Source organism: Oncorhynchus keta, chromosome 29, assembly GCF_023373465.1.
Source record: "Oncorhynchus keta strain PuntledgeMale-10-30-2019 chromosome 29, Oket_V2, whole genome shotgun sequence".
Taxonomy (NCBI): Eukaryota; Metazoa; Chordata; class Actinopteri; order Salmoniformes; family Salmonidae; genus Oncorhynchus; species Oncorhynchus keta.
The window spans coordinates 24,313,094-24,336,377 of record NC_068449.1 but is presented as its reverse complement, the minus strand read 5'-3'; the positions used below and the strand labels follow the sequence as shown (position 1 = coordinate 24,336,377).

The window sequence follows — 23,284 nt, the reverse complement described above, 5'->3', positions numbered from 1 at the left end:
CTCTCTCTTGTCCCTCTGCATTGTCATGTCTCTCTCTTGTCCCTCTGCATTGTCATGTCTCTCTCCTGTCCCTCTGCATTGTCATGTCTCTCTCTTGTCCCTCTGCATTGTCATGTCTCTCTCCTGTCCCTCTGCATTGTCATGTCTCTCTCCTGTCCCTCTGCATTGTCATGTCTCTCTCTTGTCCCTCTGCATTGTCATGTCTCTCTCCTGTCCCTCTGCATTGTCATGTCTCTCTCCTGTCCCTCTGCATTGTCATGTCTCTCTCTTGTCCCTCTGCATTGTCATGTCTCTCTCTTGTCCCTCTGCATTGTCATGTCTCTCTCTTGTCCCTCTGCATTGTCATGTCTCTCTCTTGTCCCTCTGCATTGTCATGTCTCTCTCTTGTCCCTCTGCATTGTCATGTCTCTCTCCTGTCCCTCTGCATTGTCATGTCTCTCTCTTGTCCCTCTGCATTGTCATGTCTCTCTCCTGTCCCTCTGCATTGTCATGTCTCTCTCTTGTCCCTCTGCATTGTCATGTCTCTCTCTTGTCCCTCTGCATTGTCATGTCTCTCTCCTGTCCCTCTGCATTGTCATGTCTCTCTCTTGTCCCTCTGCATTGTCATGTCTCTCTCCTGTCCCTCTGCATTGTCATGTCTCTCTCTTGTCCCTCTGCAGCAATATGTTTGGAACATCGAATAGCAAAATAAAATCGCAATACATATAAATCGAGTGTACAAAGCATTAGGAACACCTTCCTAATGTTGAGTTGCACCGCCTTTAGCCCCCAGAAATGCTTCAATTTGTCAGGAAATGGACTCTACAAGGTGTCGAAAGCGTTCCACAGGGATGCTGGCCCATGCTGACACCAATGCTTCACACAGTTGTGTCAAGTTGGCTGGAAGTCCTTTGGGTGCCGGTCCATCCTTGATACACATTGGAAACTGTTGAGCATGAAAAACCCAGCAGCGTTGCAGTTCTTGACACACTCAAACCGGTGCGCCTGCCTTCTATTACCATAATCCGTTCAAAGGCAGTTAAATGCATGTCTCAATTGTCTCAAGGCCTAAAAGGATCATAGTGTTCAGCTGGATTCACCTGTTCAGTCAGTCATGGAAAGAGCAGGTGTTCCTAATGTTTTGTACACCCAGTGTAGCATCGTGAGACTTGAAATACATATTGTATCAGCACCTAAGTCCAGTGACATCGTATCTTGAGGTCTCTGGCAATTCCCAGCCCTCGTACAGGTGTGAGGAAGATCTAGCCAGCTGTGTGTGTGTGAGAGCCATCTTTTCTACTGTGCCTTTATAGCATGCAAACATGGAGTTGTGCTCCCCATGCTCTTTTAACTGTAACAGCACTTTGAGATTTACAAGAAAAGCTTTAAAAAAAAAAAAAGAGTTCTTGTTAATAACATTGGGTTTTTGTTGTAGGACAGACAAAGGTTATAATCTTCCCACTGTCCCGACAGCCCAGTAGTACATTGTTTCTTGTCTGTGATGCAGCTAGTGACAAGAGGCACTAATCCCTGTGTCTGTATGTATTTGATGGAGTGGGTGGGCAACAGCTATGATCGGTGTCTTCTTTACTACCGAATATGTAATACTGTCAAAACCCCACTGATCTCCAGCAGAGATGGAATGTAGCTGTTAAAGACAGATGGGCAAATGGACACTATTCTTTGACACATAAACCACAGTATGTATGGTTGATATATATATATATATATATATATATAGAAATTCAAGGATTTTTTTTTAATGGAGTTTCTCAAATATCTGAACCCACCAATCAGCGGTCAGAAAATGGTGTGAGTGGTTTCTGTTAGTAGCACACCTCACATCCTGATCCCTGCCTAGCGGATGTGAGAAACACCTTCATATTAAAATGAACCTTGCAGGCATGAAGAGAGCACCCCCCCCCCCACAGGTTTAAAATCTCATCACTCATTGGAATGGGAGGTGGCGGTAATAAACTGACAATATCTACGCTCTTGGCTCCATCTGACCTTCTAGGGGGGGCTTCTGGGTGAACTCCAGTACTCAGAGTGACAGCAGCCAGAGAGAGGGAGAGCAATGGAGAGAGGGCTGCGGTCTTGTGATAAATAAAAGGAGTGATAGGGCCCTGACAGGAGCGCTCACTGGCTCTGCAGAGATGTGTGTATCAATAAAACTGTCTGTCACTGGAGACCTTCCTGGAACAGGGAGGGAGGACAGAGGAACAGTCCTGAACCGGACATGCTTTTTCCATTTACATTGGCCTAACGTCTGCAGCTGAGAAAAACACAATTTGCACTAAAACAAGCTATCAATATAGGGATTCTGTTCAGAGAGATGTCACCCCCTGGTTACCGTTTGCTCTTTCTTGCATGGACTAATTTATTTACATTGTTGCATGGGGGACATATTTTGGAGATTGCTAGGCAACAGTCTGAGGCGTGAGAAGGTTAACCCCCTGAACTCTGTGACCTGTCAAGACGGCTAGTTACAGTGCCTTCAGAAAGTACTCACCCTTCGACATTTTCTGCATTTTGTTGTGTTAACAGGGTGGGATTAAAATGAAATTGAATTGCCATTTTTTGGTCAACAATCTACATTGAACAAAAATATCAAATGCAACAATTTCAAAGATTTTACTGAGTTACAGTTTAAGGAAATCAGTCAGTCAATTGAAATAAATTCATTAGGCCATAATCTATGGATTTCACACGACTGGGAACACAGATATGCATCGGTTGGTCAGACACATTGCATGACCAGAAGTATGTGGACACCTGCTCATCGAACGTCTCATTTCAAAATCATGGGCATTAATATGGAGTTGGTCCCTCCTTTGCTGCTATAACAACCTCCACTCTTCAGGGAAGGCTTTACACCAGATGTTGGAACATTACTGCAGGGACTTGCTTCCATTCATCCACAAGAGCATTAGTGAGGCCGGGCACTGATTTTGGGTGATTAGGCCTGGCCCGCAGTCGGCGTTCCAATTCATCCCAAAGATGTTCGATGGGGTTGAGGTCAGGGCACTGTGCAGACCAGTCAAGTTCTTCCACACGATCTTGAAAAAAAAATTCTGTATGGACCTCGCTTTGTGCTCGGGGGCATTGTCATGCTGAAACAGGAAAGGGCCTTCCCCAAACTGTTGCCACAAAGTTAGAAGCACATAATCGTCTAGAATGTCATTGTATGCTGTAGCGTTAAGATTTCCCTTTAATAGAACTAAGGGGCCCAGCCCGAACCATGAAAAACAGCCCTAGATTATTATTCCTCCATCAAACTTTACAGTTGGCACTATGCATTTGGACAGGTAGCATTCTCCTGGCATCCGCCAAACCCAGATTTGTCTGTCGGACAGCAAGATGGTGAAGCGTGACTCATCACTCCAGAGATCACGTTTCCACTGCTCTAGAGTCCAATGGCGGCGAGCTTTACACCACTCCAGACGACGCTTGGCATTTTACATGGTGACATTAGGCTTATGGAAACCCATTTCATGAAGCTCCAGATGAACAGTTCTTGTGCTGATGTTGCTTCCAGAGGCAGTTTGGAACTCGGTAACGAGTGTTGCAACCGAGGAAAGACGATTGTTTACCCTCTACGCGCTTCAGCACTCAGCGGTCCCATTCTGTGAGTTTGTGTGGCCTACCATTTTGCAGCGGAGCCCTTGTTCCTAGACGTTTCCACTTCACAAGAACAACACTTACAGTTGACCGGGTCAGCTCTAGCAGGGTAGAAATTTGTCTAACAGACTTTTTGGAAAGGTGGCTTCCTATGACAGTGCAACGTTGAAAGTCAGAGCTCTTCAGTATGTGCAATTCTACTGCCAGTGTTTGTCTATGGAGATTGCATGGCTGTATGCTCGATTTTATACACCTGTCAGTAACTGGTGTGGCTGAAATAGCCAAATCCACTAATTTGAAGGGGTGTCCACATACTTTTGGCCATGTAGTGTATCTTGATTACATAAGCATTCAACATTTTAGAATCACTTTTAGCAGCGATTGCAGCTGTGAGTCTTTCTGGGTAAGTCTCTAAGAGCTTTGCACAGCTTGATTGTACAATATTTGCCCATCATCATCAAGTTGCTTGTTGATCATTGGTAGATGGCCATTTTCAAGTTGCGCCATAGATTTTCAAGACAATTTTAGTCAAACCTGTAACTACGCAACTCAGGAACATTCCGTGTCGTCTTGGTAAGCAACTCCAGTGTATATTTGGCCTTGTGTTTCAGGTTATTGTCCTGAGGAAAGGGGAAAGCAGGCAATCAGGTTTTCCTCTAGGATTTCTCCTGTGCTTAGCGATTCCATTTCTTTCTAACCCCCCCCCCAAAAAAACCTTGTCCTCCCCAGTTAATTTCTTTGACACAATTTTTAAAGTTTTACTTTAGTGTGTTGTTGCAAACAGGATGTATGTTTTGGAATATTTTTTATTCTGTATAGGCTTCCTTCTTTTTACTCTGTCATTTAGGTTGGTATTGTCGTGTAACTACAATGTTGTTGATCCATCCTCAGTTGTTTTCCCTCCCATCACAGCATTAAACTAACTCTTTTAAAGTCACCATTGGCCTCATGGTGAAATCCCTAACCAGTTTCTTTCCTCTCTGGCAACTGAGTTAGGAAGGACGCCTGTATCTTTTTAGCGACTGGGTGTATTGATACACCATACAAAGTGTAATTAATAACTTCACCATGCTCAAAGTTATATTCAATGTCTGCTCTGTTCTGTTTTACCCATCAACCAATAGGCACCCTTCTTTGCGAGGCATTGAACCCCCCCCGGTCTTTCTGTATTTAAAATATATCTGTATTTTACATTCACTGCTCGACTGAGGGACTTTACAGATAATTGTATGTGTGGGGTACAGAGATGAGGTAGTCATTAAAAAAATCATGTTAAAACACTATTATTGCACACAGAGTGAGTTCATGCAAATGATTGACCTGTGAATTACATTTTTACTCCTTCATTTATTTAGGCTTGCCATAACAAAGGGGTTGAATACGTATTGACTCAACACATTCCAGCTTTTCATATTCTATTCATTTGTAAAAATGTATAAAAATACAATTTCACTTTGACATTATGGGGTATTGTGTGTAGGCCAGTGACACTAAATATCAATTTAATTCATTTTAAATTCAGCTTGTAACACAACAAAATGTGGAAAAAGTCAAAGGGTGTGAATACTTTGTGAAGGCACTGTAATGGTTTTATTTAGTTGGACTCGGTCTGAGTAACCCCAGTAACGAACTGTTAGCCCCGCATCCCTGACCAAGTGAGGACGGCGTAAGATTATATATATTTTTTTAGGGTTCTACTGGTACCGGAAGACCTCTGCTTTTGCTCTCCTCCCGCTCGGAGGCTCGACCGTTGGAGAGATGTGAGAGACTTAAGCTCTGAGTGACAGGCCCAATGGACTGTTTGAACTCTTGTGCTTCTCAGTCACGCACAGGTGACCTGGATTCCGGACCGTGAGTGTCATTGGATTGGGGACTAATTACTTTGCTATTTCTTTTATTGGTTTGAAGGAGATCCTCTCTGTATAAAATGAACACTTTTAGGTATTAAACCCTGGTACCAGGTCCTTCCTAAATAAGCGTATATCTGTGATTTGAGTATTGAAAGGTGTTAGATAATAACGGTTGGGTTACACATGATTCCAGTTTGAGCTTTCTATTGAGACTCATTTAATTGCGTTTACACCGACATGTCTTCATAATTCTGTATTACTCTTATTCTTTGATTTAGTTAAGGTTAGTCACTACTTTATGGTTAGGCCTACACATACATCTTCACATACATCTTCACATACATCTTCACATGCCGCCTACCTATCATTGCCACACACCTAGATACTAGGTCCAAACTGATAGGTACACAGGTTCCTCAGAAGAGGGGGCTACAGAGATTATAGGGATGGAAAGAGACATGGAGATAGCTTTTAGCAGTTGTGCCAATACTCAGTCTACATTAAAGTCTTGATGTTGGCTCACACTCCTGCCCTGTCTAACCTTTGATAGATTTCAGTATGCAGAGATGCAGTTATATGAGGATATCTATCCTCAGTCAGACCCATACCGTCACAGAGCTACGGGCAATATCACATTAAAATAGCACTCTTAGCATGAAAGATTGACTTTCAAATTCATGATGCGGCCCATTTATCTACCTTGGCTGACCTGATTTAAAGGATTTAAACCATTGAAGCATATTCTCACTAGCTGATACAGGCAGCCTCCCAGATTACCATTCATCCACACACACTGAACAGATTATAAAGGGATCTGGGAAGAACTGGACATGTAGCCCCAGGTTGAGTGTGACCACCAGCTCTCTGTGAACCATTCATTCATATCCGCTCTGAGCCGGAGTGTGACTGGACAGGACAGACAGACAGGACAGGGATGGGTGGTACTATAACGTACCTTGTGCCAGCATGCTGAACTCAAGGAAGAGCGCGATGTGGTAGAGCTCCATGGCCTCCTCAGTGCGGGTGCTAGCTCCTCCCCTGCCCCCGGCCACCAGGACCTGCACCTCCCCCAGGCTCCCGGCCGAGGGGCTCCCCCTCAGCACCAGCCCCAGCTCCACCGCATCCGTGTACATGCAGTGAAGGATGACTCGCACGTACTTCCGCGGGATGATGGACTCGTCCAGCACGATGCGTGTGGGTGTCTGCAGCGTGCGCTCCGTCATCTCCTCCCCTGTGCGGATGCGCCGCTGCAGAAGGTTCCGGAAAAAGGGTGAGCGGGCCGAGAGCACGGCCTTGTGGGCCCTCAGGTCCTTGTCTGGGGAACCCAGCCCCCGGCAGCCTCCTGTGGCCACTCCCCCTCCAGCCCCCCCACTGCTGTAGGCCTCCACCAGCTCCGCGTCGGAGGAGAAGCTGAGCAGGGCGTCGTAGTAACACATGTAGTCAAACAGCCCTCTCATGTCTGCCTCCAGGGAGTTGGGCGTGCCGAACTCCTCGCTCAGCTGCACCAGCACGTCCACGTTCTGCAGCCTGGAGTCCTCCACCCCACCCACCCCAAACTCCCCCGTGTACAGGTAGTGCAGTAGTGCAGAGAACATGGGCACATCGATACCCGCCGTCTCAATGTCCATAAGGACCTCAGCTCCGTACCCCGGAGAGGAGGACAGTAGGGTCTTGAAGAAGGGGCAGCGGGAAGCCAGCACGGCGCGGTGGGCGGGGAAACAGGTGTCCTGGAAGATGAGGTCCACGTCGGTGCAGTACTTGTGCTGGTAAAGGGCAGCCAGGTCACGCTGCAGGCTGGGTGCCTTGGCCCGCGCCAAGCTGGCATGGAAGCTCAGCTCCTTGAGGGAGGCTGTGCCCTCATACTCCTCCACCAGGGCATTGGCATCACGCACATCCCACCCCGACAGGAGCTCCTTCATTTGGCGGGCATGGTCCGCAGAACGGCTGGACTTACGGCGCTTGATGAACCTCCTCTTGAGGGTGGCCAGGCCCAGGCTCTTCTTCTTCCTGTCATGGGGCTTGTCGTGACCCTGCTCCAGGCTGTACAGCTTGGACTCCCAGCTATAGCCCTGCTGGGAGTATGACGACGTCCCTGCAACACACACATAACATAACACAGAGGTCAGCTGGTTCAAATGTCCAGGTTATTTTTGAACAGGGAAATAATTTATGAGTAAAATCCTAGCATATGATACATGTATCTTGTTTTCCACAGCTGTTTTTTAAATGCGGTCAATTCCTCTGGCTTGGTAGCATTTAGAGTTTGCCATTTCTAGTCTGAAAGCATGACCCTAGGAAACACAATCTGTCTTTTCTCCTAGCCCTGTCATGTGACCTGTTCAGGCTGTCCAGACACACCACTCTGCTCTAGCTCCCTCACAGCGTGCTTGGCACTCCCTTGATCTAGGGCCTCAGGTCTCTCATTTCACAGATAATTCAACGTTCTGTGTTAAGAAAGGAACAGGCCATCATTATCAATATCAATCAAAAGCATCAATGGGTCTATCTGCTAATAAAGCTGTCTTTGATTAAGGCATGGTTGGAATTAGACGGCAACAGGAAGTACAACATGGACTACATCGTTGTGTGTAAGTTTGCGGGGGGTTAGGAAAGTCCCCTCTTCCTCTGTAGTCTTTTGCAATGCACTTGTCCATCTATACTTGCATCACCACTGCCCACTGCCAAATAGGAACGTCTCTCTGCCCTTCCTTCCCTGAGCATCCATCACTGTGACCCACATAGTAGTCATTCTAATACTGTGAATCATCCTCTGTCTACGCCGGCACAGCGAAGCTTTTACAACCAACAAACATTACAACCGCAAAGAACATCCAGTTATTTTTTTGCAATCTACAGGGCTTTCAACCCAATCAAATCTCCCTGAGCATGGACCTGTCTCTAGAACTACAGACAAGAAACGTGGAACAGGAAAATTACTATAAAAGCCTGTTTTTTTTCCGTTAAGCAGACAAAAAAAAAATACACACAATAAATGAATAAGCAGCCACTCCTAAAAGGCCATCAATAAGGCCCTGCAGTGATATATAACGAATGAGGAATTGATGCTTGGAGTCTGGAATGGGAATTAACAGAGACAGCGGTGGATGACTGAACACTCCTCTGCAAGAGCAGTCAGATCAAATACAAGTTGAATAGAATGCAGGTCGAACACTTCCAGCCCAGCAACACAGACAGATGACATTCATTTCAGAAGTCAAGAAAAATTAAATATTTCTGACTGATAGAACTCTTGCAAAAAAATCGTAAGGCTCTCCAGAGGGTAGTGAGGTCTGCACAACGCATCACCGGGGGCAAACTACCTGCCCTCCAGGACACCTACACCACCCGATGTCACAGGAAGGCCATAAAGATCATCAAGGACAACAACCACCCGGGCCACTGCCTGTTCACCCCGCTATCATCCAGAAGGCGAGGTCAGTACAGGTGCATCAAAGCAGGGACCGAGAGACTGAAAAACAGCTTCTATCTCAAGGCCATCAGACTGTTAAACAGCCACCACAATCACCGAGTGGCTGCTGCCAACACACTGACTCAACTCCAGCCACTTTAATAATGGACAAATTTAGGGGGAAAAAAATGTAGCACTAGCCACTTTAAACAATGCCACTTAATATAATGTTTACATACCTTACATTGCTCATCTCATACTGTACTCTATTCCATCTACTGCATCTTGCCAATGCCGTTCGGTCATCGCTCATCCATATATTTATATGTACATATTCTTATTCATTCCTTTACACTTGTGTGTGTATTAGGTAGTTGTTGGGAAATTGTTAGATTACTTGTTAGATATTAGTGCTGTCGGAACTAGAAGCACAAGCATTTCCCTACACTCACATTAACATCTGCCAACCATGTGACCAATACAATTGGACTTGATTTGAAATCTGAGCCTAAAATCAGTTGCTGATTGAAATGTTACACTGGAAGTGAAAAGATCAACTCCAACCTCCCTCCCTCCACAATGACCTGTACATTCCTGTATCATGCATCACATTTAACTATATCATTTTTCTATGTTCATATCCTTGCCGCGAAGGTCTGTTGAGGTCACTGATAAATCAACACTTTGAAGATACTTTACTGTAACACCCGTAGTGTATGTAAGAACATTGAGAACCTACCTATGAAGGTCTGCTGTATCTGTGTGTTTCCTCCTATACGAGGGGAGCATGAGTGCGAGTAGCTGGATGCATTGGCACCCATTGTGACTCTTCTTCACTTGTTGTTCTGGGATCTCCCCTCCTGCATCTTCATTCTACCCGGGCGAAGCACTTCATTCCTCAGCCATCGGCTCCCTCTCTCAGGGCCGGGTCCTCTGGAGCCTCCTCTGCCACCCAAGCCCAACCTGCCATGCCTGAGAAGGGGAGATCGAGGGGGGTACATACGGACTGATTAGATTTTTTATGAGTAACTTTGTTACTGAGTAAAGTGCCATGTGGATTAAGCCCTGATGAGACTGTTAATACAACTCAAACAGACCAGTCTTAATGCATAACCATACATCCTGTCCAGGGGTGAAGGAATCTGTTACTCCAACTGACCTCATCCTCACATGGACACAGTTTTTTGCCCCTGAAATTCCTTTTGAAAATCTAAATCATGAACGTCCTCTTGTATAACACTACATATATTTGCTATACGTGCAGAGGCTATATGAGGAATAAAAACATCAAAATGTTGATATTGAATATCTAGATTCTAAACCATCCAAAGCTGCTCAACAGTGGTTTAAGGTTAGCACCACTTGAGACTGTTGCACTCTCTCGGCCTGTTGATTGGCAGGCAATCATAAATGCAATACAGATGTATGGCGATCTTTGTAGGAAACCAGACCCCAGCCCTGTCCAGCCTACATCTTTTAGACAAAAAGCCCCATACAAACTCCAGCTCAACCACTCTCTCTGTGCAGGTCCAGCCCTAGCCCCAGTTCGCTCCTGCACCCAACCTCCCTCTCTCGGTTAGCTCCTCCATTGACCCAACCTGGACGTAACCCTACTCTGAACTGCGTTGGTCGGCAGTTTCTTTGGTTTGAGCTCTGAAATAGTAAGTTAACTGTCTGCAAGTCTTTATGCATGTGAGCAAATACAAGTGACAGCTGTTAGTCATGGTGGTCTGCTACGGTCTACTGTAAAAAGATAACACATACATTTATATTTTAGCAGATCATAGCTTGAAGCAAAACAATGTTTGATACAAATCTAAAGATTATATGACCATCAACAAACCCATCCCCCTAACCCCAACAAAGACACGTCCTGACCCTCTGGGAGGCTGGAGGGGAGCTCCAATGCAATGGGAGATCTGCTTTATCTCAGATGGATGTCCCCCCCGGCATGCTAATAAATCACTGTGTTTTCCCCCATAGAGCAGCACTATAACCATCCTCCCAGAGGCCCACTGTAAAACCACAAGCTCTTATTCAACACTCACACAATGGGAAACCAAACATTCACACGAATACACTCAAAACTACTGAAACTGTTTCACATATACTAAGTTATGGTTGATCTTTGTTTCATCCGAAGGATTTTTTTAGTTAAATAAAGGTTAACTAGGCAAGTCAGTTAAGAACAAATTCTTATTTACAATGATGGCCTACCCCGGACGACGCTGGGTCAATTGTGCGCCACCCTATGGGACTCCCAATCACGGCCGGTTGTGATACAGCCTGGAATCAAACCAGGGTCTGTAGTGACGCCTCAAGCACTGACCTGCAGTGCCTTAGACCGCTGCGCCACTCGAGAGCCCAAATGGTGACGTAACTAAAAATAAGCCAGGCTTCAGGGAGAATATGGATTGGATTTGTGTAGACCATTTTTATATCTAGGATAGAGGAAAAAACCCAGATGTGCTGTCTTGTTTACGAAAGGTCCTCTGAGGTGCAGTAGGAAGCAGAGCAGCAATGCATCCATCACATCAGCCAAACAACACAGTCCCAACGTTACAGCCAGAGTCCAAAACAATCATCTTCAAGAACCACATTTTCCACTAGGATCCTGGAAGCATTTCTTCATGTTTGGAAAACAACTATTTCCTTGAGACCTGGACACTCGATGTCTCCTCAGCATCCCAAGTCTAACTCCACTCTCTCACTCTGATGTTGAATAGGCAGAGGAATGATGTCTGGGGTGTGGGGGAGGGACACAGATGGGCTGGAGCAGGGTGCTGGGACGGGCCGGAGTTGGGTTTAGGGAGGGGAGTGGCAAGATGAAAGGCAAGGTGAGCTGGGATATGTGTCACTACTGAGAGGTGCCAGGGGAAAGGCCTCACGCCATGGCCCTCCCCATGCCCTCTTCCACTCTGTAGCTTGCAAACACTCACCACAGTGGACTGGGTCACTGTATTTAATCTGCCACTTACACTCTAAGAATAAAAGGTTCTGCATAGAACCAAAAAGGGTTATTTTGTTTGCTTCATATATGACACCCCTTCGTAGGATTCTTTAATCGGGAACCCAGGCGTTCTTCTTCACTGAACCAGAATTAGTTCCATATAGAACCTTGGATTCCATATAGGATTCTAAATAGAACCTTAAGGGGTGTCATATGTGAAGCAAGCATAGACGCCTTTTTTGATCTATCCAGAACCTTTTTTTCTAAGAGTGTACAGAGCATCTCAGCCTCCCACAGCACATTACCATACAAAACACCAGGCGGGAATAGGACCAATCTATTATTCAAATGACAGTCAAGTCATTTTATCAATAATTTATATGGATTTCCTTGAGACAGGTTCTCTGGGTTCTACTCATATCTTCCTAAAAATTCCAGCTCTCCCAAACCCCTCCTGTTCACAGAGTCCAGCTCACACGTGCGCACAGCCATTAATTTGTATAAGGGAGACAGTAACAATTGGGATGATTTGACCTACTAAGTACTCTATAGTCAAAGCAGATGCAAAATGCCCATTTGACTTCTGTTTATACAATCCCCCTATAGTCCAGAGTTGTAGATTGGTCTAGTTTTTCAAATGGTTACTGCGCAAATTCGTTCTATGATCCAAAAGGCACTGCACATTGACCAATCACAATGCAATTGACACCAAAGATAGACAGTGGATGACTGAAACACCAGCGGCAGAAAAGAGACACATTCACTTCATTGTAGCATATTTTATCCTCTTTGAAAAGCATCAAACATCTTAGCAAAATTGATGCTAGGTTATATGCATTTCCCTGGCATCAATAAAGCACCAAGGCCATGAACTAATAGTAAACTATATCAGTTCAATCATTCACAAGGCAATATATTAGCCTTTAGCGCTCCATGCCCCACAGGGAGTTTCTCTTCATTTACTTACAATGAAGATGTAGAAGGCTATTGATTTCTAAAGCATTCTCTATTCATTTGGGTTGCACTACCAGTTTATAGCTCAAACATCCATCCAATCACCATTACCATAAAACAAAGCAGTCCCAAGATCCCATCAAAAAGGTCAGGATGTGTGACTCCCTGACCTGGAAATTGAGGTTTGGGACATCACAATGCTATTCTAATAATAATAATAATGGTATTTTACCAAGACACGTCAGCCAATTGTTGAACAGGAGAGTGAAGGAGGAATAACAAGCAGGCTCTCTCTGCATCATTTTCATTGTGTGCTTTACTACTGTGCTAACTAATGAGCCGAACTCACACTGTCTGAGACAGCATGTCCCCTCCCCTGCATGTCCCTATATCTGGGGCCTTTGCTACTGTATCAGAGAGGTTTAATAAGCCTTCTAATGAAGGGCTGGGATAGCTTGGGGAGGTTGGGGGTTACTATAGAGCGGGACACAGAGCTTGTTAGTATGATGACCACAGGGTCGGCCGTGAAATTGATGTGTCTCGGCACCTTCTGCTGAGCTTACACCTGACCAAGACATCTTTACCCGAACTGACATAATGGATCAATCACCATTCAGTCAGTGACAGGATACACTCTTTCACTCATTTTGTGACAATTTCCAGTACATCTTGACATGTGGCTAGTTTCCTCGTCGTTCTGAAACATTGCCATAAAATGTCTGTTTCACTATGTTGGACAGATTTGGGCCAGAGCTCAGCACAGTCTATTCTAAAGAAAGATGTGAGAGCTGACCTGGATTTGATTATTTTCCCTACTTTTTCCTCAGGTTTATGGTCTTTCGTTAGACGTTCTGCTGAGTCGACAGGCCTAAATGTTTTTGCAGCATAAACTCACTAATCAGGAACAGAACTCTATACATTTTACTCTAAAAAGGGCAGTAAGAAACAGCCAGCGATGTGTATTTATGGAGTCTGTGAGTCACTGGGACAGACCTACAGGGCCATGTCACAAACTGCTTAGCTCTGCAGTGCTCTGGTCCATCAGGCCAATCAGGTGAGCAGCGCAGCCGTTCATTCTACTGATTACAGCCTCTGTTAGGACAGCTACCATAAACGCCCAGAACAGACCAGAAAACAGAAGCACACTGGAGTGGTGCGCAGGGTCAGCTGTTTGTTCACCCGCACGCAATTGCTAATAACGCATCCGCACCCACCAACTATATGCGATAAAGTGAAAATCTGAGGCCCACACCCAACCCACTAATATAGGACTTGTGCTATAGGCTAAAGTCAAAGACTGCATAATGATTTTTTGACAGGGGGTGCATAGGCTATTTGTTAGTCAACTTGTCTATAATTAGATACATGTAGCTTCTCTTTTGTCATTACATGTTGCCCTAGAAGACTAAATAAAACCTTGCTCAACAGAATCATGTAATAGATCGATAGAATGAACGCTACAATCTGGTTGACGTCGGTAAAGTTCTCGGTCATCTTTCGAGGAAGCAAGGATGTTCACGTACTGGGAAGTAAATACAATAACGCAAAAACAACAGGAAAGATTTTCTGTACAACGTGTCCAAATGACATCAGCTTGACCGGTTGTCAGGAAAAAGAAAGCTGTGAAAACGACCCAATGCACTTCATGTGTTTCTGATAGAAATGTCAGTTTGGCTTCAATAAATATTTTACGTGGTCTAAATACTATCAGCATTTATGGTGATGACAGCACCTCTACAGACCCTATCTAACTGAGCATTGCATTCCCTTAAGATGCAGGAAGAAAGAAATCATATTTCTCCACTGTTCCCACTTCCAAATTATGCCTATATTTGGTGTATAACTGTTATTATTAAGACTATAGCCCTATTTGCCCAGAAGTAGTATTACTAGACACAAAAGGACACAAAAGGTGGTCTTCATGTCAAAGCAACTCGTGGAAGCTAGTGAGCCTCTGTTATGCTGTGTGTGCAAATTAATGACCACATCATTCAACAGTCTACCTTGGCATTACAAACAATGAAGGAACTGGATATCTATGGTAAACAGGCCTGAGCCTGAGTCTTCAGCCAGACTCTCAGGGTGACATTCAACAGCTTGGGAAACAAAGCACTGACCTGCTTTTCCCAAATGTGGGTCAGCGTTCAACGGGAACTTTATTTGAGAATAAATCCACTGTTAATAACTTACCACCTTCAGCTCAATCTCTCCAATTCAGACGACTTACTTTGGCTAATTTCCTTGTGACAGAAGATATGTTGGACCATGCACTTCAATATTGTGGGATATTTCTTAAGTTATGCAATAGTTGTCATTTCTGAGTAACTGTCTACATTTTACTCTGTTGCCCAGATAAAATAATACATGTCTTTATCTAGAAGGAAGGAAAGCAGGCACCTCAAGGACACAAATCTATGGAAGCAGATAAATAATGGCCTTTGTCATGTTATAATTTATATTGGCTTCAGGCCACAGAGTGGAGTAAACAGTTTTCATTGATATCTAGGCTCTACACATTCATCCTCACATTGCAAGAAGGATGCATGTGCCTTACTCAAATTATTATTACATTTTTTTTTTTTTTATGTCCCAGCTTTCTTAGGACAATAAGGCAAACCAGTCATGGCATCATTCTAATCAGATGCCTGTGTGAGCCATTCTGATTCATCTCAATTACATAGTGGTGGATTAACCTAAACATCCTATAGTTATAGGATACAGACAACTAAACATTCTGCTGCCTGAGGTATGCCCTAACAGACTAAATTCGAGTTGCCATAGTATAGGTTCTTAAAATGTTGTTACTGTTGCAGTCAAATTCAAGTTTAATACATTGATCTGCCAACGACGGCAAAAAAAAAAAACAACATTCGAATTTTTGACATTGCCAGAAATGGGGAAACCTCTCATTTCAACGCCGCATCAGTCACTTCAACAGTAGGCTAAAGAGGAAATGTAGCTAGGCTACATTATTGCTATAGCGCGATCCGCCAACAACTAATTGGATAGGCCTACAGTGTCGATACTGTAGCAATAAATAGCAACAAATGTATAACTATTTGTTAAATTAGTTCGGTTTTTTTTGTAGTTTTTTTTTTTTTTACAATTTAACAAATGCTCTTGTTAGAGGAATAGCATATGGATCGGACCTTTCAGGGTAGCTGCATCGTAGCCTACAAATAAGATACCGAACTTAAGCCATAACATGAATGTCGTGGAAAGGCTTTGTTAGTATCGTAAGCCATACCACGGAGCCATTGTTGCCTTGCTGACAGCATTTCGATTATTCCTGCTAAACCCGTCGCATGCCAGCGTCGTATCATGGAATAGCCTACGCTCGACTGAATCGGAAACAATGACTCACAGTAAAAATGGACATCATAGCAAACAAGTTGAGTGATAAAAATAAACATGTCGGTAGCATGTTAGCCATGTTCATAACCCTGTAATTAGCCTACATGTCGGTTTCTACGTCCGCTTTGAGTTGCTCTTTGGAGACTTGACAAGTTCTGTAAAAATAAATATCTGGTCAAAAAGGCATATGGACCTGCGATAGATCGTTGATTGAATAGTTTAAGGTGTCACTGTACCTTGAGCAGACTTAGCTTCTTTCCGAAATAATTCTCCCTTTTAAGTGGATTCCCGAATGAAGTTATGATGATTTCCTTGTAGAATTTTTTTGTCTTAACCTACCGCACAACTCCCCTTTGTAACACCGATCATTAAGCATAAATTGACGCCGAATACACAGAGAGAATCCTACATGTGCCTTTAGATCCACTTTGCCTCGACTTTTCAGCTAATTGCAAGTCCTTTTTCCGAGAATAGAAACTCAAGACGTGTTCCTGAGCTTGGATTGATTTTCCTTAAAAACACTCATCCTTGCGCGGCGCCTGGTTGGGTGGGTGGTGGTGTGGCCTATCCAGACGCTGGTTGCTGACTGGTTCGAATCTGGAATTGTCAGCTTGCGAGCGCCGTCTAGCTGTATGTGCAAGCAACACAGGCCAATATGATGATAGGCCTCCGCTCCAGTTTTCATGATATACATTTTTTTAAAGTTAATTTCCATACAGAATTGACCCCATTGTTTTGCCCAGAAGGCTCAGACTTTTCTGTTTCCAAACTCTGGCCGGCACACTGGGCCATGGCTCCGGCAGACTTGCACTTGGGGCCAAAGCCAGGACATCAGAGTGGAGCAGCAGTCTAGGCACTGCTTTGAAAGCCAAGTTAACAAATAGATCACTGACCATTTCGAATCCCAACTTACCTTCCCCGCTGTGCAATCCGTTTTCCGAGCTGGTCACTGGTGCACCTCAGCCAAGCTCAAGGTACTAAACGATATCATAACCGTCATCGATAAAAGACAGTACTGTGCAGCCGTCTTCATCGACCTGGCTAAGGCTTTCGACTCTGTCAATCACTGTATTCTTATCGGCAGACTCGACAGCCTTGGTTTCTCAAATGACTGCCCCGCCTGGTTCACCAAATACTTCTCAGATAGAGTTCAGTGTGTCAAATCGGAGGACCTGTTGTCCGGACCTCCGGCAGTCTCTATGGGGGTGCCACAGGGTTCAATTCTCGGGCCGACTCTTTTCTCTGTATATATCAACGGTGTCGCTCTTGCTGCGGGTGATTCCCTGATCCACCTCTACGCAGACGCCACCATTCTGTATACATCTGACCCTTCTTTGGACACTGTGTTAACAAACCTCCAAACGAGCTTCAATGCCATACAACTCTCCTTCCGTGGCCTCCAACTGCTCTTAAACGCTAGTGAAACTAAATGCATGCTTTTCAACTGATCACTGCCCGCACCCGCCCGCCCGACTAGCATCACTTCTCTGGACAGTTCTGACTTAGAATATGTGGACAACTACAAATACCTCGGTGTCTGGCTAGACTGTAAACTCTCCTTCCAGACTCATATTAAACATCTCTAATCCAAAATTACATCTAGAATCGGCTTCCTATTTCGCAAAACAAAGCCTCCTTCACTCACGCTGCCAAGCATACCCTCGTAAAACTGACTATCCTACCGATCCTCGACTTCGGCGATGTAATTTACAAAATAGCCTCCAACACTACTCAGCAGCAAACTGGATGCAGCCTATCACAGTGCCATCCGTTTTGTCACCAAAGCCCCATATACCACCCACCACGGCGACCTGTATGCTCTCGTCAGCTGGCCCTCGCTTCATATTCGTCACCACACCCACTGGCTCCAGGTCATCTATAAGTCTTTGCTAGGTAAAGCTCCACCTTATCTCAGCTCACTGGTCACCATAACAACACCCACCTGTAGCACGTGCTCCAGCAGGTATATTTCACTGGTCATCCCCAAAGCCAACACCTACTTTTGCCGCCTTTCCTTCCAGTTCTCTGCTGCCAATGACTGGAACGAATTGCAAAAATCGCTGAAGTCGGAGACTTATATCTCCCTCATTAACTTTAAGCATCAGCTATCTGAGCAGCATACAGATCACTGCAGCTGTACACAGCCCATATGTAATTAGCCCATCCAACTACCTACCTCATCCCCATATTGTTTTTATTGACTTTTTTGCTCTTTTGCACACCAGTATTTCTACTTGCACATCATCATCTGCACATCTATCACTCCAGTGTTAATTTGCTAAATTGTAATTACTTCACTACTATGGGCTATTTATTGCCTTACCTCCTCACACCATTTGCACACACTGTATATAGACTTTTTCTATTGTGTTATTGACTGTTGTTAATTCCATGTGTAACTCTTTGTTGTTATTTGTGCCGCACTGCTTTGTTTTATCTTGGCCAGGTCGCAGTTGTAAATGAGAACTTGTCCTCAACTGGCCTACATGGTTAAATAAAGGTTAAAAAAAATGTCAACCTTCATTTGCATAACACTTACTAACTGTGAACTTTAACACCTTCTCAAAAAAGCATAGGTTGTTGATTCTGCTCTTCACAAGTCCTCACTGTCAGTCAGCCCTAGCTATGGAAACACATTTCCCCTAACATAAGGGTGTGTATACACTACTGTTATACTGGTGTTACAGTAAAAAAGCAGCAAAAGTGCAGTTTATTAATATTTTAAAGTCTGTAAGATGTGCAGAGGCTACCATCAAAGAATGCGTCACAAAAATGTAAACAATGGAGCATGACATGATGATGACATCTATACGTGCACATTTTTATTTGATTTCTAAGCCAACCCAATCTGTTTTGCTCCATAGATCGTCAGTTTTGAGGCTCAAAAACCAACCCACCTAGATGATTTACCGACATGCAGCTGTGGAATGAAGATAGTTTAACAAGTGATCTATACTCAATCAAGCCTATAATCAATAAAAAAATAGGCTATATACCTAATCAATTAGGCTATTTTCTGGTTTGTTTGGTCTTATGTGTATTATTAGGCTACAAAAGAAGTAGGCTAGATTGATAGTTGATTGCACTGTCGGTTAGGCCAGAGTTTCCCAAAGTCAACCCTGGGTCCACTCTGGGTGCATGTTTCGGTTATTGCCCTTGCACTATACACCTGATTCAAATAACCAAAGCTGGTTGATGAGTTGGTCATTTAACCAAACTGTGCACCCGGGCTTGACTTTGGGAAACCCTGGGCTAGGCTGTGGTCTTTGGTGTGGCGTTCAGTCATCATTGAAGTACCAATGTCCTCCAACGGAGGGCGATATGTTATATAAAATGCATTCAAGCCATTGGCATAGATTGTCGTGGAATTTCTTTTGTAAATATGATTTTTTCCCCCTGATTACTTTAATTCACTTGTTATCATAGTAGCCTATGTGATTAATCAAATATGACATATTTACAATGATTCTCATGTGGTTGGTATAGGCCATAAATTCCTAAATCTTGTAGGCCTATTTCTCTTTTGCACTTTTCTATTTACACTAGCATCCTATAAACATTTCCTGAATGACAATATTAATGTGCATTGAGAAATAATCCACTCTGGTCAAATCTGTTGTCATGGATGTCCCGTCTTTCAGTTGGACCTCACAAACTGTAGCATACGCCCTGAGAACAGAGCTCTCTAACTGGAGTGCATCACACTAGTAGACCTTTAGATAAGTATGTTCATAGTAACCAGACAGTAACCATATTTACTCTTTCTGAGTCTTAGATAAGGAATATCTGTTTCAGCAATACCCATAACCCCCTGCTTCCTAGTGACTTATGACACGACATCGCTTGCTGTTACTTTTGTTGTGTGGTTTGTTATTTGAATGTTTGGTGCTGACCTTATGTCACGCACTGACCATAGAAAGCTTTTCATTCTCTATGTTGGTTAGGTCGGGGTGTGACTAGGGTGGGTCATCTAGGTGATTTATATTTCTATGTTGGCCTGGTATGGTTCCCAATCAGAGGCAGCTGTTTATCGTTGTCTCTGATTGGGGATCATGTTAGACAGCCATTTCTCCGTTGTGTTTTGTGGGATCTTCTTTTTGTGTAGCTGCCTGTGAGCAGCCCAGAACGTCACGTTTTGTTTTTCTTCTGTTTTGTTTGGTGAGTTTATTAATGATTAAACATGTGGAATTCTACACACGCTGCGCCTTGGTCCAATCATTATAACGATCGTGACACCTTATTGCCTCCCATGTAATCTGATAATACATTACAAATGTGATATGGCTGATTCTACACCAGATAAATATTAACGTAGAATTCATCATCTGTGAATAAACCTTTGTCGTAGTGGGCTACAGTCAGTGTCACTGGTTTTATTTTCTCAAGGTGTCACGCAAGAATGATTCATTTTGTGTTGAAACATTTCCATATAATTTTTCTATATCATTTGATTGCAATCAAACCCAATCATATAAAGCCCAATCATACCAGTCCTCAATACATTTGGCCAGCCTCTATGATTGCATGTATACTAAGTTTTTTGACAATGGTGTGTTTTGGAGTCTGGACCCTGTTGTAGTGACTCCTCCCTTTGGATGATAATGATGGGAAGGCTTGATGAAAGCCCAGTGTCTCTATCTCAGAGGATGTGCTGCTGGGAAGTTTTCCAGTGACACTCAGATAGGGCCTGCTGTTCAGAAGCTGTGAACCTGACGTTAGCCACACAGGATTAAGTAGAGTGATGTTTGCTCTTTTCAGGGGACCCACAGGGTTCCTTGTTCGGACAAAGGCAGTTCTGCAGGACCACATATCAAATATCTACAGCAAGCCACCCAAGGACAAGATTGGGCCTGGGGTAGGAACCAACACTCCTCATCTCTCTGTCCTTATTAACTTATTTCTTCCAACCAGAAAAATGTTGTTTTGGAAGTGTCCCATTTGGTAATTGTTTCGTTTTGTCCATATTACCAATTTCGTTATAATTTTTGCATTCTTTATTCTGTTGCCTGCAAATGTTTGAAAGTCTATGTTATCTTATATTACCATTCAATGTCAGAATTGAATGGTCAAGCTGGTCCATGCAAAGCTCATAGGAATTGAACTAAAACAAAGCTATTTCTGACGAATTGCGGCCCACTGAACTCCTAAAATGACACAAGCATCAGACAAGAAACTACAACACTACAACAAAGTTACAGTCTGAGGCAGCCATATCTTTAACACGTTACTTTACATTCTCTAATGTGGTGAATTCACGCGAATGGGGGGTTTCCAGCTAAAAGAGAAGGATGGTTTATTAATAAATGTATTTGTATTTAAGTTAGTAGTGCCAAGCTTACCCCTCGGAAAAGAGATCTGATGACAGAGTTGTGAGACAGAACCTAGTGTTGGTGCAGCCGTCCGCTCAACTTTCCTCAGGGTTTTTAACTGATCATTTATGGGTGTAGCTATGAAGCCCAACAGTGCCAGGGGAGGATGTTGTGGAGGCAGGGGGATGGAGACTGTGCGAGGGAGACCATGATGTAATATAATCACAGCAAAGGATCAGGACCCTCTGGGGGGCAGGTCAATTGGTCGGCCCAGCTGTAAGCCTACAGCACGAAGGAGAGAGAGGGCTTGATAAACAGGGAGAGACAGAAAGTTGGGTTTTACACAAATGCATAAAAACCTGACCCAGGTAATTACAGTGTTATTACATGACCAAGGAGTTACATTCAGCTGTTGCCTGTTGGCCTTTTGATTGTTTTATATTCTAAATGTGTGTGTGGCCTCTTTGTTTCCCTCACAGCAATCTCTCTTCACAATGTCAGTGTTTGCATTCGCTCTCCTGGCTCCAGCTGGATGGATCATGCACCGTATACCAGTTTACCGCCAAAGACCCCCTCCAGAACCCTGACTGGGCTACACCACCATGCATAGTATGACATCAGTGAAACATCAGCGAAAGATAAAAACATTGCCTAAATGTATCTTGTCTTAATAATGTATAAGATTAATAAATATATAAACAGATTAATGAAACCACAATAATGTACCAGGTGAATGGTATAATGTTTCATATTTTCAAATTATTATTTTTTTCTAAAGAGGTGGGATCATGACATGTAATATTTCAGTTGATGGCACTGTAAATGCATTATGGATTCGTCCCTTAAATTAGCACTGCTTCTATTTGTAATCATACATCTGCAATAAGTGCCATCCTATCTGACTCAGATCAATAAAGACAAAGTTGGCACACTGTTGCATTGTTGTTTGTCTTTATTGCAGACATTAAATATTGTTTCAGCAGGCTGGCCCACGGCCAACTATGTTTTCGGCTTCAGAATTCCAATCTATATGTGACTTCCGTTGAATCCGTGATTTTCTTCTCGTGGACAAGAAGTATCAGGAACCAGTGCGTCAGCCCAGGCTCCAGAGGCAGGATGTTGTTACTTTATCAGCTGGAGATGGGAATACTTTAGTCTGGGTTCTTGGCACACACCGAGATCTGTTGAGAAGGCTAGTTAAGCTCATAGTGTCCATTCTCTTAGGCTCAGAACTGAAAATCTTGTTTATCTTTGGAAAATCTTGTTTATCTTATTTTAACTGGGGTGGACTTGGAATAATTACAATTACTTTCTGTAAAGAAAAGAAAACCATTCATAATGTAAATAGTCAGTTGCCATAACCCCCCAGTGATGAAAGCAAGAAACTATAGGAGCAATTCTCTCTCACCCCTAACTAATGTGGATCAAATGGCCTATGTTTACCACAAAGAAGTACAGTAGTTTGATAGTATATTTTCAAAACATTGTTTTTGTGCATACTGTCACAATACATTGTTTAAAAATGCGACCCCTGATGCTTTATAAGTTACAGTTACAAAATCTCTGATAACCATCTGTTGCTTGATTATACATTAGCCTATATAAAATAGTGATATATACCCTAAGAGGAGTAAGTATGCCACCACGTTCGAACTTCTCACTTTGATTCTCAGTTGATGCAGAATTGCGAAATGAGCATTAACAGTCTCATGTTGAGGCGGGTGTTAAAAATCACTTTCTTGAATGACACTTTGTCATAGTCGGAGCAGTCCATTTGGAAAAGTATGTTCTGATTTGGGTCCGGCTTTTTCTATCAGCACATTGACATATACATATAAAATGAAATATATATAACATA

At 43.5% G+C, this 23,284-nt stretch overlaps 1 long non-coding RNA gene and 1 pseudogene across 2 annotated transcripts in view; one reads left to right on the top strand and one right to left on the bottom strand.

Annotated features, from left to right (window-relative positions):
* LOC118362548 (BTB/POZ domain-containing protein 7-like) overlaps positions 1-16,725 on the bottom strand; it is a 34,154-nt pseudogene extending 17,429 nt beyond the window's left edge. The window contains exons 1-3 of the transcript XR_008086240.1: positions 16,354-16,725; positions 9,599-9,831; positions 6,406-7,542 (exon numbers count right to left, since the gene is read on the bottom strand). The product of XR_008086240.1 is annotated as a BTB/POZ domain-containing protein 7-like (transcript). The remainder of the gene's footprint in view (positions 1-6,405; positions 7,543-9,598; positions 9,832-16,353) is intronic.
* Positions 16,726-20,748: 4,023 nt separating this feature from the next.
* On the top strand, positions 20,749-22,362 carry LOC118362547 (uncharacterized). The gene is made up of 2 exons (XR_004821230.1): positions 20,749-20,972; positions 21,906-22,362. It is a non-coding gene; the product is annotated as an uncharacterized LOC118362547 (long non-coding RNA).
* The last annotated feature ends 922 nt before the right edge of the window (positions 22,363-23,284 follow it).